The sequence below is a fragment of the Plecotus auritus genome (assembly GCF_963455305.1).
Source record: "Plecotus auritus genome assembly, chromosome: 5".
Lineage (NCBI taxonomy): Eukaryota > Metazoa > Chordata > Mammalia > Chiroptera > Vespertilionidae > Plecotus > Plecotus auritus.
Genome location: NC_137776.1, coordinates 101676063 through 101692502, shown reverse-complemented (window position 1 = coordinate 101692502; position 16440 = coordinate 101676063).

The window sequence follows — 16440 nt, the reverse complement described above, 5'->3', positions numbered from 1 at the left end:
ACTACTTTGAACACTACAATAACTATCATTTTGATTCCTAAGAGTTTTGAATACTTTCATGCTGTTATATCGATCCATGAAAGCGAAGATTTAAGTGTTTAACTTAAAAATTCCAACTCATTTTGACAGAATAATAAATATAAACATTATAGCACTCACCTCTCAGCTCTTTGAACACGATTTTCCAATGACTAAACAGTTTCCTTCGATTATAAAGCTCTTTGCACATGTATTCCCAGTGTTTTAGCACATTCCTGAATATTTCCCTAGTCTATCCTTGTGAATTCTCAGTGTGTGATTCACTTTTGTCCACTGATTCCACCTCATTCATGGTGAATTCCAAATGTTTATATGCCATAACTCTATCCTTAACCCTAACCCTCACGCTAATCCTAACCCTAACCTTAAGCTTAAACTGTCGTATCAGCTGTATGATAATAACTATTTAAGGTACCTGAGCCTTATGAAAATGAATGTTTTAATATTTAACCCACCTTCTTTCAAAATCGCCAACTCATTGAGACTGAATTATAAATGTAACCAGAATCCAACTCAGTTCTCTACTCTTGGAACACAATTTGCCAGTGGGTAAACGCTGCCAATCACATATTGAAGCTCTATTGAACAAGTGCACCTAGGGTATCAAGTACATTCCTTGATAATTCCGTAGTCTATCAGTGTGAATTCACATTGCTTTATTCAGTTTTTTCTCATAATTCAAGCTCCTTCATTCTTAATTCCAAGTGTTTACACAGCGTTTTTTGTCATATAGCAGCTCTTTTAACATGTGTGATTACTATTTTAAACGCTATCCTACCATTCACACCTCTTTGAATACACATTCTCAGTATTTCAACAGTGCTCTAGAGATATTACGGTTCTAAGACGTATTCCAAGTGTTTCTGACACATTCCTAGACTTTTCCCTGGTCTCTCATTTGTACCTGTGAGAGTTTTAAGATTTTCATACAGGTATGTAAGCCCTAAGATAATGAATGTTTAAATGTTTAACCAACCTTTCGAAAACACCTACGCATTTAGACTAAATTATAAATGAAACCAGTGTCCAACTCAGTTCTCAGCTCTTTGAACACAATTTTCCACTGAGTAAATTATGTCCTAACTCTAACACTAACCTTAAACTGTCATATCAGCTGTATGATAATAATTATTTAAGATATCTGAGCATTATGAAAATGAATGTTTAAATATTTAACCAACCTTCTTTCAAAAATGCCAATACATTTGGACTGAATTTAAAAGATCAGAATCCAACTCAGTTCCCAGGTCTTCAACACAATTTCCCAGTGACTAAACAGTTTCCTTCCCATACAAAATCTCTTTCATCCTGTATTACTAGTATATGAAGCAAATTACTAAATATTTCCCTTGTCTATCAATGTGAACTGTCAGTTTGATTCACTATTCTGTAAAGATTCTAGCTCATTCATTATGAAATCCACGTGTTTATACAGCCATTCCCTATATATAAGAGCTCTTTCAATTTAATTATTACTACTTTGAACACTAGAATAACTATCATTTTGATTCCTAAGAGTTTTGAATACTTTCATGCTGTTATATCGATCCATGAAAGCGAAGATTTAAGTGTTTAACATAAAAACTACAACTCATTTGGACAGAATAATAAATATAACCATTATGGCACTCACCTCTCAGCTTTTTGAACACATTTCCCAGTGACTAAATTGTGTCCTTCAGATAATTGCGATCTCTGAACAAGTAATTCTAGAGTATGAACTCTTACTTTAAATATTTCCTTAGTCTTAGGCATAACACTAACCATAATACTAGCCCTAAACCGAGTGCAAACCCTAGCCTTAACCCTATCCATAACCCTAACCCTAACCCTAACCCTAACCCTAACTCTAACCCTAAACCTAGCCCTAGCTCTAATCCTACCATAGCATTAACCCTAACCCTAACCCTAACCCTAACCCTAACCCTAACCCTAACCCTAACCCTAGAGCTAACTCTAACCCTAAACCTAGCCCTAGCTCTCACCCTACCCTAGCATTAACCATAACAGTAACCCTAACCCTAACCCTAACCCTAACCCTAGACCTAACGCTATCCCTAACCCTAACCCTAGCCCTAGCCCTAACAATAACCCTAACCCTAACCCTAACCCTAACTCTAACCCTAAACCTAGCCCTAGCTCTAACCCTACCCTAGCATTAACCCTAACCCTAACCCTAACCCTAACCCTAACCCTAACCCTAGACCTAACGCTATCCCTAACCCTATCCTTAGCCCTAGCCCTAACTATAACGGTAACCCTAACCCTAACGCTAGCCGTAGCCCTAACCCTAACCCTAACTCTAACCCTAACCCTTACTCTAAACTGTCATATCAGCTGTATGAAAATAAATATTTAAACTATGAGCCCTAAGAAAATGAATGTTAAAATGTATAACCTACCTTCTTTCAAAAACGCCAACTCATTGAGAATGAATTATAAATGTAACCAGTATCCAAATCAGTTCTCTACTCTTAGAACACAATTTCCCAGTGATTAAACAGTGTCTATCAGATATTATGGCTCTATGAACAGGTATACCTAGTGTTGCAAGTACATTCCTAAATATTTCCCTTGACTATCATTGTGAATTCTGCATTTGATTGACTTTTTTCCACTGTTTCAAGCTCCTTCATTGTGAATTCCAAGTATTTATACAGCATTTTTCCATATATACCAGCTCTTTTAACGTGAGTGATTATTATTCTAAAGACTATCATACTTTTCACAGCTCATGGAATACAAATTCTAAGTATTTCTACAGTGCACTAGAGGTATTAATGTTCTACAAACATATTCTCAGTGTTTTAGACACATTCCTAGACATTTCCCTAGTCAGTCATTTTTATCTGTGAGTTTTAATATTTTCCTACGGGTATCTGAGCCCTATCAGATAAAATGTTTAAGTGTTTAACCAACCTTCTTTCAAAAACACCACTCATTTAGACTAAATTATAATTGTAACCAGTATCCACCTCAGTTCTCAGGTCTTCAACACAATTTCCCAGTGACCAAACAGGTTCCGTCTGATACAAAAGCTCTTTGATCCTGTATTCCTAGTATATCAAGCACATTCCTAAATATTTCCCTTGTCTATCAATGTGAATTCACAGAGTTTGATTCACTATTCTTTAAAGATTCTAGCTCATTCATTATGAAATCCACGTGTTTATACAGCTATTCCCTGCATATAAGAGATCTTTCAACTTAATTATTACTACTTTGAACACTAGAATAACTATCATTTTGATTCCTAAGAGTTTTGAATACTTTCATGCTGTTAAATCGATCCATGAAAGCGAAGATTTAAGTGTTTAACTTAAGAACTCCAACCCATTTTGACAGAATAATAAATATAAACATTATGGCACTCACCTCTCAGCTTTTTGAACACGATTTCCCAGTGACTAAATTGTGTTCTTCAGCTATTAAAGATCTCTGAACAAGTATTTCTAGTGTATGAAGCCCTACTCTAAATATTTCCCTAGTCTATCACTGTGAATTCTCAGATTGATTCATTACTGTCTTGTAATTCAAACTTTCATTGTTAATTCCAAGTGTTTCTATAGCATTTTTCCATCTACACCAGCCCTTTTAATGTGAGTGATTACTATTTTAAAGACTATCCCACCTTTCACAGCTCTTTGAATACAAATTCTCGGTATTTCAACAGTGCTCTAGAGGTATTCCGGTTCTAAGTCGTAGTCCAAGTGTTTCTGACACATTCCTAGACTTTTCCCTGGTATCTCATTTGTACCTGTGAGAGTTTTAAGATTTTCATACAGGTATGTGAGCCCTAAGACAATGAATGTTTAAGTGTTTAAGCAATCTTCTTTCAAAAACGCCAGCACATTTAGACTGAATTTAAAACGTAATCAGTATTTCAACAGTGCTCTAGAGGTATTACGGTTCTAAGTCGTATACCAAGTGTTTCTGACACATTCCTAGACTTTTCCCTGGTCTCTCATTTGTACCTGTGCGAGTTTTAAGATTTTCATACAGGTATGTGAGCCCTAAGATAATGAATGTTTAAATGTTTAACCAACCTTTCGAAAACGCCAACGCATTTAGACTAAATTATAAATGCAACTAGTGTCCAACTCAGTTCTCAGCTCTTTGAACACGATTTTCCACCGAGTAAATTGTGTCCTAACTCTAACACTATCCTTAAACTGTCATATCAGCTGTATGATAATAACTATTTAAGATATTTGAGCATTATGAAAATGAATGTTTAAATATTTAACCAACCTTCTTTCAAAAACGCCAACACATTTAGTTTGAATTTAAAAGATCAGTATCCTCCTCAGTTCCCAGGTCTTCAACACAATTTCCCAGTGACTAAACAGTTTCTTTCCCATACAAAAGCTCTTTTATCCTGTATTCCTAGTATATGAAGCACATTCCTAAATATTTCCCTTGTCTATCAATGTTAACTGTCAGTTTGGTTTACTATTTTGTAAAGATTCTAGCTCATTTATTATGAAATCCACGTGTTTATACAGCCATTCCCTATATATAAGAACTCTTTCATCTTAATTATTACTACTTTGTACACTAGAATAACTATCATTTGGTTCCTAAGAATTTTGAATACTTTCATGCTGTTATATCGATCCATGAAAGTGAAGATTTAAGTGTTTAACTTAAAAACTCCAACTCATTTTGACAGAATAATAAATATAAACATTATGGCACTCACCTCTCAGCGTTTTGAACACGATTTCCCAGTGAGTAAATTGTGTCCTTCAGATATTAAAGATCTCTGATCAAGTATTTCTAGTGTATGAAGCCTTACTCTAAATATTTCCCCAGTCTATCACTGTGAATTCTCAGTTTGATTCATTACTGTCTTGTAATTCAAGCTTTCATTGTTAATTCCAAGTGTTTCTATAGCATTTTTCCATCTACAGCAGCCCTTTTATGTGAGTGATTACTATTTTAAAGACTATCCTACCTTTCACAGCTCTTTGAATACAAATTCTCGGTATTTCAACATTGCTCTAGCGGTATTACGGTTCTAATTCGTATTCCAAGTGTTTCTGACACATTCCTAGACTTTTCCCTGGTCTCTCATTTGTACCTGTGAGAGTTTTAAGATTTTCATACAGGTATGTGAGCCCTAAGATAATGAATGTTTAAGTGTTTAAAAATCTTTTTTCAAAAATGCTACGTCATTTAGACTAAGTTATAAATGTAAGCAGTGTCCAACTGAGTGCTCAGCTCTTTGAACACGATTTTCCACTGAGTAAATTGTGTCCTAACTCTAACACTAACCTTAAACTGTCATATCTGCTGTATGATAATAACTATTTAAGATATCTGAGCATTATGAAAATGAATGTTTAAATATTTAACCAACCTTCTTTCAAAAACGCCAACACATTTAGACTGAATTTAAAAGATCAGTATCCACCTCAGTTCCCAGGTCTTCAACACAATTTCCCTGTGACTAAACAGTTTCCTTCCGATACAAAAGCTCTTTAATCCTGTATTTCTAGTATATGAATCATATTCCCAAATATTTCCCTAATCTATCATTGTGAATTCTCAGTGTGTGATTCACTTTTGTCCACTGATTCAACCTCATTCATGGTAAATTCCAAATGTTTATACACCATAACTCTAACCTTAACTCTAACCCTGTCCCTAAACCTCACGGTAATCCTAACCCTAACCCTAAACTTAAATTGTCATATCAACTGTATGATAATAACTATTTAAGGTATTTGAGCCTTATGTAAATGAATGTTTATATATTTAACCAACCTTCTTTTAAAATCCCCAACACATTGAGACTGAATTATAAATGTAACCCGTATCCTACTCAGTTCTCTACTCTTTGAACACAATTTTCCAGTGATTAAACAGTGTCAATCACATATGCACAGGTGTACCTAGTGTTTCGAGTACATTCCTAGATATTTCCATAGTCTATCATTGTGAATTCACAGTGTTTGATTCACTTTTGTCCAGTAATTCAAGCTCCTTCATTCTTTTTTTTTATTAAGGTATTATATGTGTACATATCTTACCATTGCCCCCCCACCCCACTCCCATACATGCCCTCACCCCCAAATGTTTTGCATCCATTGGTTACTCTTATATGCATGCATGTAAGTCCTTTGGTTGATCACTTATTTCCCCACCTCTCCCTAACTTTACCGCTGTAATGTGACAGTCTGTTTGATGCTGTACTGCCTCTGTATCTATCTTTTTGTTCATCAGTTTATAATGTTTTTCATTATCCCCAAATGAGTGAGATCATGTGGTATTTTTCTTTCATTGACTGACTTATTTCACATAGCATAATGTTCTCTAATTCCATCCAGGTGCCTACCAATGGTAGTAATACCTTCTTTTTTATGGCAGCATAGTATTCCATTGTGTAGATGTACCATAGTGTTCTGATCCAGTCATCTGCTGACGGGCACTTAGGCTGTTTCTAAATCTTAGCTATTGTAAATTGTGCAGCTATGAACAAAGGAGTGCATATGTCCTTTCTGATTGGTGTTTCTAGTATCTTAGGATATATTCCTAGGAGTGGAATTACTGGGTCAAAAGGGAGTTCAATTTTCAGTTTTTTGAGGAAACTCCATACTGTTCTCCACAGTGGCTGCACCAGTCTGCATTCCCACCAGCAGTGCACGAGGGTTCCTTTTTCTCTGCATCCTCGCCAACACTTGTTGTTTGTTGATTTGTTGATGATAGCCATTCTGACAGGTGTGAGATGGTATCGCATTTTCGTTTTGATTTGCATCTCTCAGATAATTAGTGACTTTGAGCATGTTTTCATGTGCCTCTTGGCCTTCCTTCTGTCTTCTTTCAAAAAGATTCTATTTAGGTCTGTTGCCCATTTTTTTATTGGATCATTTATCTTCCTTTTATTAAGTTGTATAATCTGCCTGTAGATGTTGGAGATTAAACCTTTATCAGTGATAACATTTGCAAATATGTTCTCCCATACAGTGGGGTTTCTTGTTGTTTTGTTGATGGTTTCTTTTGCTGTGCAAAAGCTTTTTATTTTGATATAGTCCCATTTGTTTATTTTCTCTTTGGCTTCCATTGCCCTAGGGGCAGTATCAGAGAAAAAGTTCTTTTGGCATATGTCTGAGATTTGGCTGCCTGTGGATTCCTCTAGTATTTTTATGGTTTCCCGTCTTATATTTAAGTCCTGTAACAATTTTGAGTTTATTTTTGTGTATGGTGTAAGTTGGTGATCTAGTTTCATTTTTTTGAATGTATCTGTCCAATTTCCACAACACCATTTATTGAAGAGACTGTCTTGACTCCATTGTATGCTCATGCCTCCTTTGTCAAATATTAATTGTGCATAGTGGTTTGGGTCGCTATCTGGATTCCCTGTTCTATTCCATTGATCTATATGTCTGTTCTTGTGCCAGTACCAGGCTGTTTTGAGAACAGTGGCTTTGTAATACAGCTTGAAATCTGGTATTGAGATCCCTCCTACTTTATTCTTCTTTCTCAGGATTGCTGTGGCTATTCAGGGTCTTTTTTCATTCCAGATGAATTTTTGGAGAGTTCTTTCTAGGTCTGTGAAATATGCTGTTGGTATTTTAATGGGGAGTGCATTGAATCTATAGATTGCTTTGGGTAGTATGGACATTTTAATGATGTTGAGTTTACCAATCCATGAACATGGTATGTTCTTCCATCTGTTTACGTCTTCCTCTATCTCTTTTTTCAGTGTCCTGTAGTTTTCCGCGTATAGGTCTTTTACCTCCTTAGTTAGGTTTATTCCTAAGTATCTTAATTTTTTTGGTGCGATGGAAAATGGGATTGCTTTTTTAGTCTCTCTTTCTGTAAGCTCACTGTTGGTGTATAGAAATGCCATAGATTTCTTGGCGTTAATTTTGTATCCTGCTACATTGCCAAATTCATTTATTAAGTCTGTTAGTTTTTTAATGGTGTCTTTCGGGTTTTTTATGTACAATATCATGTCATCTGAAAATAAGGACAGCTTTACTTCTTCTTTTCCAATTTGGATGCCTTTTACTTCTTCTTCTTGTCTAATTGCAGTGGCTAATACTTCCAGTACTATGTCAAACAGGAGTGGTGAGAGTGGGCATCCCTGTCTTGTTCCTGTTCTTAGGGGAAATGCTTTTGTTTTTGCCCATTGAGTATGATGTTAGCTGTGGGTTTATCATATATAGCTTTTATTATGTTGAGGTATGATCGTTCTCTTCCCACCTTGTTGAGAGTTTTTATCAAGAAAGGGTGTTGGGTTTTGTCAAATGCTTTTTCTGCATCAATTGATATGACTATGTGATTTTTATCTCTCAATTTGTTTATGTGATGTATAACATTTATTGATTTGGTGATATTGTACCATCCTTGCATTCCTGGGATAAACCCGACTTGGTCATGGTGTATGATCTTTCTGATGTACTGCTGGATCCGATTTGCTAGCATTTTGTTGAGGATTTTGGCATCTACATTCATGAGGGATATTGGCCTGTAATTCTCCTTCATTGTGTTGTCATAGAAGTAGATTGGAAGCGTTCCTTCCTCTTGAATTTTTTGGAATAGTCTGAGGAGGATAGGTTTTAGTTCTTCCTTGAATGTTTGGTAAAACTCTCCTGTGAAGCCGTCTGGCCCCAGGCTTTTGTTTGCTGGAAGCTCTTTGATGACTGCTTCAATTTCTTCCATAGTTACTGGCATGTTGAGCTGTTTAGATTCTTCCTGATTGAGTTTTGGAAGGTTATATTTTTCTAGGAATATGTCCATTTTCTCCAGGTTGTCCAGTTTGTTGGAATAGAGTTGTTTGTAGTATTTTTTAACAATCCTTTGTATTTTGGCGGGATCTGTTGTTATTTCACCTCTTTCATTTCTGATCTTGCTTATTTGGGTCCTCTCTCTTTGCTTCTTGGTGAGCCTGGCTAGAGGTTCATCAATCTTGTTTATCCTTTCAAAGAGCCAGCTCTTGGTTTTGTTGATCTTTTGTTTTGTTTCTTTGGTCTCTATGTCGTTTATCTCTGCTCTGATCTTTATTATTTCCTTCCTTCTGCTTACACTGGGCTTTTCTTGTTGCTCTTTTTCTAACTCTTTGAGTTGTTGGGTTAGGTAATTTATTACCATTGTTTCTGGTTTTTTTGCAGTAGGCTTGTAGAGCTATGAACTTCCCTCTCAAGACTGCTTTCGCTGTGTCCCATAGATTTGGGATTGTAGTGTTTTCATTGTCATTTGTTGCCATGATGTTTTTTATTTCTTCTTTGATCTCTCTGGTAACCCAGTCATGGTTTAATAGCATGCTGTTTAGTCTCCATGTGTTTGATTTCTTTGGGTTGTTTTTATTGTAGTTGATTTCCAGTTTTATGCCACTGTGGCCTGAGAAGATGCTTGATATGATTTTTATCTTCTTGAATTTGAAGAGACTTTGCTTATGTCCCAACATATGGTCTATCTTTGAAAATGACCCATGTGCACTTGAGAAGAATGTATATTCTGTGGCTTTGGGGTGAAATGTTCTGAAGATGTCAATTAATTCCATCTGGTCTAGTGAGTCATTTAGGATTGATGTTTCTTTGCTGATTTTTTGTTTAGAGGATTTGTCCAATGGTGATAGTGGGGTATTAAAGTCTCCTACTATGATTGTGTTGATGTCAATCTCTCCCTTGATATCCTCCAGGAGTTTTTTTATGTATTTGAGTGCTCCTGTATTGGGTGCATATATGTTTACCAGAGTTATTTCTTCTTGTTGTATTGCTCCCTTTAGTATTATGAAGTGGCCTTCCTTATCTCTTGTTATGTCCTTCACTTTGAGATCTAATTTGTCAGATATAAGTATTGCTACCCCAGCTTTTTTTTCAGTTCCATTTGCCTGGAAAACCTTTTTCCATCCATTCACCCTCAGTCTGTGTGCGTCTTTTTTCCTGAGGTGGGTTTCTTGTAGACAGCAGATATATGGGTCGTGTTTTCTTATCTAATCCGTTACCTTATGTCTTTTGATTGGGGCATTTAATCCATTTACATTTAAAGTTATTATTGATAGGTACTTATTTGTCGCCATTCCTATTCTTTACCCCTGTGTTCCTTCTTCGCTTCCTATTTCTTTCTTCTTTTTTTTTTTTTTTTTTTACAGCAGACCCTTTAGCATTTCTTGCATTGCTGGTTTGGTGGTAATAAATTCCCTTAGTCCTTCTTTGTCTGTGAAGTTCCTGATTTCACCTTCAATATTGATTGATAGCCTTGCTGGGTACAGTATTCTTGGATTCAGACCCTTCCTTTGCATGACTTTGTATATTTCATTCCATTCCCTTCTGGCCTGATGAGTTTCTGTTGAGAAATCAGTTGCTAGTCTGATGGGGGTTCCTTTATAGTTAACTTTCCGTCTCTCTCTTGACGCTTTTAAGATTCTTACTTTGTCGTTGATGTTTGCTAATTTAATTATAATGTGTCTTGGCGTCGGTCTTTTGGGGTTCATTTTGCTTGGGACTCTGTGGGCTTCTTGGATTTATGTGGGTTTTTTCTTCCCTATATCAGGGAAATTTTCTGTCATTATTTCTTCAAAGAGGTTTTCTATTCCTTGCTCAGCTTCCTTTCCTTCTGGAACCCCTATAATGCGGATGTTGTTTTGTTTCGTGTTGTCCCAAAGTTCCCTTAGGCTCTCCTCCTGCCTTTTATTTTTTTTTTCTAGAAGTTGCTCTACTTGGGTATTTTTTCCCATCTTGTCTTCTAGCTCACTGATGTGGTCCTCTGCTTCTTCTAGTCTACTCTTGATGCTTTCTATTGAGTTCTTTACAGCAGCAATGTCATTTTTCATTTCTTCTTGGTTCTTCTTCATTTCCTCTTGGTTCTTGCTCATATTGTCGAATTTGTCTTTCATTCTTTTCAGCCACCTTATGACCATTTCTCTGAATTCTTTTTCTGGAAGGTTGCTTGCCTCCATTTCGTTTACTTCCTTTTCTGGTGATGCCTGCTTTTCTTTCATATGCGGGCTGTTTCTTTGTCTCCCTATGGTCTCTCTTCTCTGGGTGTCTGGTTATGTAGTTCTCTCTCTCCTGCGTTGACTTAAAGGCACAAAATACAGCACTACCAGGTACAACTCACAATGCACTGAACAGAAATGTATTCACGATATTAATAACCTCCAATAAAGGTGACCGCCAGAGAAAGGTAAATTGGGTGATAGGAGAGAAAGAAGAAGAGGAAAAAGAAAGAAAGAAGAAAAAAAAGAAAGGAGTGTCAAAATGAAATTGGGAAAAGGGAAAGAAAAAAAAAGAAAAAGAAAAAAGAAAAAAAATAAAGTAAGAGAGACAAGAAAGAGACTAAGAGAGGAAGAGGAACAGACTATATATATTGGGGATAAAACTCCAATAGAACAATCACTAATCCCAGCAAATGCCAGCAACAAGTGCCTGGGGATTAATACAAACTACTACACCAACCAATATTGAGTGAGGCAAGGGAAAGCTGAAGCACAAAACAAACAAAAAATAAACAAAAGAAGAATAAGCAAAACAATGTCACAAAAAAGCATAAAAATTAGATATAATCTACATTCATGCGAACAACAACAAAAGGACAGAGAGAAAAACAATTTTTTGGATAGTTAAGACAGCGAAGAGAGAGGTGTGTATGGACTTGGAGCAGGGGATTGGAGATTGGATATGTAAGTAGGGTGAAATTTTAACAAGGGGTAAACAGAAAGAATAGGGAAAATCTAAAGCAGGAAAGGGGTAAGATAAACAGGACACTGGAAGGGGGAAGGTTAGGAAGAGAGTGATGGCATAAAGGTAGAGTTGAGATAGAGTAAAACGATGCTAAAGGAAAGATAAAAATAGAATGTAGAACACTAATCCCAAAATCAAATGAAGAGAAAATAAAATGACACTTTAAGAAAAAAAGATAAAATAGCAGTATTAATACGGATGGAAAATAAAAATGTAATAATTAAAAAGGTAAAATCAAGTGATGAAAAAAGAAAAAAAGTTAGTTTCTTGAGTAAAAGATGCAAAAAAATGAAAATAAAAAAATAAAAAAAAATAAATTAAAAATAAAATGTGGAGTAGTGAAGGTCATTCACTTCCTCTTTTGTTCTGTTTGGCACGCCTCTTTCTCAGTCTGGACAGTATTGCAGTTCCCTACGTTCCACTGCTCTTCAGTGTTGTAAGCCAGTCCTAATTTTAAGCAGGCGGTGTGTCTTAATTTCTCGTATTGCTTTATTTTTGATTACACAGGAGTCAATTTGCGATTCAGCCCCTGGGTGGCAGAGTTTCTGGATTGACTTCCGGGTCTATCTATGGCCTCTCTAGGCAGTGTTAGAGCCTTCTTTCCTTGTGGCACTCACTACTGGTTTGTGACAGTGGGCTGCCTCAGAGCTGGCTCTCTGATGGTCACTCCCCGCTCCGATCCCCAGGTTCCAGAAAAACAACTTTCCCCTGCAGTCTTCCAGGGTGTCCCCAACTGGGTGATCCTATGTATTGGGCTTAGTAATCAGAAGCAAGAATTTCAAGAGGAAAAAGCTTAAATGTGCGAACTCTGGGGCTGCCCCTAAGTCTAGGCACCCAGCGAACTCCGGGGCTGTGAGTAAGTCTAGGCAGCCTGAAATTCTTAGGGTGTCCCTGCACTTCAGATCAAAATGGGTTGCTTTTTAGAAAGCCCTTTTGTTAGCAGCTCTGAGGACCCCCTTCCACATTCAGAGATCACTCCAGTCCCGACAGCCACGGATTTTTCTAGGCTCAGACTTCCCTGGTCCTCCAGCTCCCACAAAACGCACGTTCCTCTCTCCCGCCGGGACCAGAGACCTCACCTTATCCCAGGAGAAATCTGACCTTTCCGTGGTGGATTGTAGAGCTCCTCTGAACCCGTGTGTTCGCGCGAATTGGGGAGTGTTGTTCTGGGGCTCGCAGCTGTTCCGTGGGTGCCGCAGTTGTGGATTCTTAGGCTTCCGATAAGCTCCACTTTCCGGTTCAAGATGGTGCAGACTCCGCGACCAAGCCCGCAGCTCCAGGAGGGGACCCAGGCAAGTTGGGGCTGTCCGGTCAGGGGAACCCGTCTAGCAGTCCCCCACCTTCTTCTGGAGTTCAGCTGTCCCCCAACTTGCCAACAAACACTCCTCGTGCAACCCTCAGCTGTTCTTTCTTTCTGCTCTGGGACAAGGCTCGGAACACATCTGTCTATTCCGCCACCATTATTCTCTTATTCTCCTTCATTCTTAATTCCAAGTGTTTATACAGCTTTTTTCCAGATATAGCAGCTCTTTTAACGTGAGTGATTACTATTTTAAAGACTGTCCTACCTTTCACCGCTCTTTGAATACATATTCTCAGTATTTCAACAGTGCTCTAGAGGTATTAAGGTTCTAAAACGTATTCCGACACCTTCCTAGACATTTCCCTGGTGTGTCATTTTGATCTCTGAGAGTTTGCACATTTTCATACAGGTATCTGAGCCCTATAAAAATAAATGTTTCATAAAAACTCTCAACAAGGTGAAAATAAAAGGATCATACCTCAACATAATAAAAGCTATATATGCTAAACCCACAGCTAACATCATACTCAATGGGCCAAAATTAAAACCATTTCCCCTAAGAACAGGAATAAGACAGGGATGCCCACTCTCACCACTCCTGTTTGACATAGTACTGGAAGTATTAGCCATTGCATTTAGACAAGAAGAAGAAATAAAAGGCATCCAAATTGTAAAAGAAGAAGTAAAGCTGTCCTTATTTGCAGATGACATGATACTGTACATAGAAAACCCAAAAGACTCCATCAAAAAACTAACAGACTTAATAAATGAATTTGGCAATGTAGCAGGATACAAAATTAACACCAAGAAATCTATGGCATTTCTATACACCAACAGTGAACTTACAGAAAGAGAGACTAAAAAAGCAATCCCATTTTCCATCGCACCAAAAAAATTAAGATATCTAGGAATAAACCTAACCAAGGAGGTAAAAGACCTATACGCGGAAAACTACAGGACACTGAAAAAAGAGATAGAGGAAGACGTAAACAGATGGAAAAACATACCATGTTCATGGATGGGTAGAATCAACATCATTAAAATGTCCATACTACCCAAAGCAATCTATAGATTCAATGCACTCACCATTAAAATACCAATGGCATATTTCACAGACCTAGAAAGAACTCCCAAAAAATTCATCTGAAATGAAAAAAGACCCTGAATAGCCACAGCAATCCTGAGAAAGAAGAATAAAGTAGGAGGGATCTCAATACCAGATTTCAAGCTGTATTACAAAGCCACTGTTCTCAAAACAGCCTGGTACTGGCACAAGAACAGACATATAGATCAATGGAATAGAACAGGGAATCCAGATAGCGACCCAAACCACTATGCACAATTAATATTTGACAAAGGAGACATGAGCATACAATGGAGTCAAGACAGTCTCTTCAGTAAATGGTGTTGGGAAAATTGGACAGATTCATGCAAAAAAATGAAACTAGACCACCAACTTACACCATACACAAAAATAAACTCAAAATGGGTACAGGACTTAAACGTAAGATGCGAAACCATAAAAATACTAGAGGAATCCACAGGCAGCAAAATCTCAGACATATGCCGAAAGAACTTCTTCACTGATACTGCCTCTAGGGCAATGGAAGCCAAGGAGAAAATAAGCAAATGGGACTACATCAAAATAAAAAGCTTTTTCACAGAAAAAAAACAAGAACCATCAACAAAACAACAAGAAACCCCACTGTATGGGAGAACATATTTGCAAATGTTATCACTGATAAAGGTTTAATCTCCAACATCTACAGGCAGATTATACAACTTAATAAAAGGAAGGTAAATGATCCAATAAAAAAGTGGGTAACAGACCTAAATAGAATCTTTTTGAAAGAAGACAGAAGGAAGGCCAAGAGACACATGAAAACATGCTCAAAGTCACTAATTATCCTAGAGATGCAAATCAAAACGAAAATGCGATACCATCTCACACCTGTCAGAATGGCTATCATCAACAAAGCAACAAAGGACAGCTGTTGGTGAGGATGCGGAGAAAAAGGAACCCTCGTGCACTGTTGGTGGGAATGCAGATTGGTGCAGCCACTGTGGAGAACAGTATGGAGTTTCCTCGAAAAACTGAAAACGGAACTCCCTTTTGACCCAGTAATCCCTCTCCTAGGAATATATCCTAAGAAACTGGAAACACCAATCATAAAGGATATATGCACCCCTATGTTCATAGCAGCACAATTTACAATAGCTAAGATTTGGAAACAGCCTAAGTGCCCGTCAGTAGATGACTGGATCAGAAAACCCTGGTACATCCACACAATGGAATACTACACTGCCATAAAAAAGAAGGAATTCTTACCATTTGTAGCAACCTGGATGGAATTGGAGAACATTATGCTAAGTGAAATAAGCTAGCCAATGAAAGAAAAATACCACATGATCTCACTCATTTGTGGATAATTAAAAACATTATAAACTGATGAACAAAAAGATAGATACAGAGGCAGTACAGCATCAAACAGACTGTGAAATTACAGCGGAAAGGTTAGGGAGAGGTGGGGAAAATAAGAGATCAACCGAAGGACTTATATGCATGCATATAAGAATAACCAACGGATGCCAAACATTGGGGGGGGGGATCAGGGCATGTATGGGAGTGGGGTGGGGGGGCAATGGTAAGATATGTACACATATAATACATTAATTAATAAAATAAATAAATAAATAATAAAAAAGAAAGAAAAATAAAATGAATGTTTAAGTGTTTAACCTTCTTTCAAAAACGTTAACACATTGAGACTGAATTATAAATGTAAACAGTATCGCACTCACATCTCAGCTCTTTGAACACGATTTCCCAGTGATTAACCATTGTCCTTCAGATATTAAGGCTCTATTAACATGTATTCCTAGTGTTTCAAGCACATTGCTAAATATTTCCCCAGTCAATCCTTGTGAATTCTCAGAGTTTGATTCACTTTTGTCCAGTCATTCAAGCTCATTCATTGTGAATTCCTAGTGTTTATATAGCGTTTTCCATATATACCAGCTCTTTAAATGTAAATTATTCCCACCATTGTGATTTCTAAGAGTTTTGAATACTTTAAAGTGGTAATCAGCTTTATGAAATTTAATTTTTGTGTCAACCAACTTTCTTCCAAAAACGTCAAGACATTTATTTAGATTGTCCCAGTGTTAAGACACTGCCCACAGGTATTGAGGTTCTAGAATCTTGTATTCCAATTGTTTCAAGCACATTCCAAAACGTTTCCCTGGTCTAGCATAGTGAATTTTGATAGTTCTAAGCACTTGCAAACAGTTAACGGATTTCTATGAATATGAATTCTTAGGATTGTGAAAAACTTGCTTAGAAAAACATCTACTCATTGATACTGACTTACAAATGTGCCTTTGGACTCGAATTCTCAGTGCTTC